Source organism: Dipodomys ordii, unplaced genomic scaffold, assembly GCF_000151885.1.
Source record: "Dipodomys ordii isolate 6190 unplaced genomic scaffold, Dord_2.0 Scaffold73, whole genome shotgun sequence".
In the NCBI taxonomy this organism is placed as follows: domain Eukaryota; kingdom Metazoa; phylum Chordata; class Mammalia; order Rodentia; family Heteromyidae; genus Dipodomys; species Dipodomys ordii.
This window is the reverse complement of record NW_012267289.1, coordinates 3084009-3086232: the sequence shown is the minus strand read 5'-3', so window position 1 is coordinate 3086232 and position 2224 is coordinate 3084009.

Below are 2224 nucleotides of genomic sequence, written 5' to 3'. Positions count from 1 at the left end.
ATAATCCCTCTTGTTCAATTGGAACATCTTTGTAAAACTACTCAATATCAGTTTAAAACGGTGATTGGTGTTATATATGCTTCCATGATATAATGCTATATTTCTTGGTTGCTTCCTATCTGCAAAATTTCCAGAAATTACACAAAATTACATTTATCAAAGTGACCTCCAGGAAATGAAAAGAGTTTTGATTTATTTTTTTTTCTTTTTGCAATTCTTTTCTCTTTGTTCTGCTTGTTCATTCATATGTCTTTGGGAGTCTATGAGAAGGCACAGAAATGGAGGGACAAAGGGTGAACAAATGTACCACTGGTACTCACCGGACATTATATGAACAGTATATGAACATAAATTATAAAACTTGTGGGTGGGGACAGGAGGTAAAAACTCGGAGAGCAAGGGAAGGGGTGACATTGTCTAAAACAATTTTATAACAATACAAATAAATTAAAAGTGAAAGTGAAGCTATAGTGCTATAGAAACATAGTCAAGCTAAACATTTTTATGTTAACTTATTTCTAATTTTTACTTTATGTTTCATTATATTGGGTTTGAACCATTTCTAATGCTCAATGCCTTGATACATCAGATTCATTTGGAATATCATAAACTGTTAGGTCTTCTGTGTCTGTAGGCATGGGAAGTTTAAATTCTAAATTCTGCTCTGTTTGATTGAAGGCAAAGGGGTTTCATATTTATTCTGAAAATGAACAAGCTATTATTTTTGTAAACATATTTGTCATGTGTACAGGGTACTGTACAGCTTGTTTATTTGATGAAGTTTATGATTTCTGAAACTTCAGACTCCAGGAGAAAATCCTTTGACATTAAGATGTAAGTAATACTTTTAAATATCAGAAAAATTCACATCCTGACAATATATTTATTTTAAATTTCTAAAAGTATACTTGAAATATACATATACTGCCCCTGCTTAGGTGTGGCTTATAAATATACCTTAATTGTCACACTCATGTGTGAAGATACAAATTTAAGCGTTTTTTTTTCCACTCAAGAAGAAAGCAAATTTTTCTAGAAAAGTCAAATACAATACTTAGGTTTTAAATTTTGTGAGTAGTAATTATGAATAAAGTTATATCTGTCTGTCTGTCGGTCTGTCTGTCTATCTATCTACTGACTCAAGGAAGTCATCAGGATTTTGCTTGTAAATAGTTCCTCTATTGTCTTGGTTCAGTGTCACGTGTTTCTTACCTATATATTCAGAATATATTTTGACAAGCACAAAATAAGATTTAGAATGTAATTATTATTCTAAGTTCTTCTCCAAGTCACTAATGGTGATGAACTGTTCATCAAATATACAAGTCAACATATAAATATCTTTACTAAAAAATAAATGTATATTTCATTTATGTATCCAGTTATCTAAAAATTATACCTCCCTTATGATAAATTTAAAGCATACAAATACTATCCTTTCCAGACCCCAGTCTAATGAGATTCAGTGTAAATATAAATAAATTAATCCTCTTGTTTTAGAAATCTGTTTTTGTTATTAATCTAACCAAACTGGAAGAAGTAAAATTTTAGTCATTCATAGTAAGAATATTATTTTATATTTGTCTGTTTATGTATAAACACAGGTGCCTTTGGTTCTAAATTTTAAATTATAAAAATGAAGTAAGGGATGATTAAAAACAAATTTTGTATGCTTTTTTTCTAAAATTTGTGTTGGTACAAATTTAATTGAGAGACTGATACAGAAACCAAAGCTTTTCACATGTTAAAAAGGTATTTTAATTACACTAATTGTAAAAACAATTTAATTTTTATAAATCATTTGTTCCTTTATTTACATTTTCCTGGAAAGAAATAATTCAGTAACTATTTTATTCAGAAAAATTAATAATTATATAAAATATATTGGTACTCTTCAATGATGGCTCATTGTAATTATTTTATTATGTCTTTCATATTCATAGCACAACCATACCCTCAGTCTTCCTTTGACTCTATAGATGTAGAAAAGTAGAAGAAATAAGTAAAGCTAAATGAGCTCATCTTCAGTCAGGTCAGCATTTAGAACACATTTACTACTTAGTACTTCAATGCTTCTAGTCAAGACAAGATTTAGCTGATTTTAATATGTTCTAACTCTTAAAAAATCTTTAAATTGTTGGATACAGATTGGTATATCCAATTATATTCCAGTGCTTCTTGATCAGTTACCTTTCCCATCTTTCTCCTAATCTCTCCCAAGCTT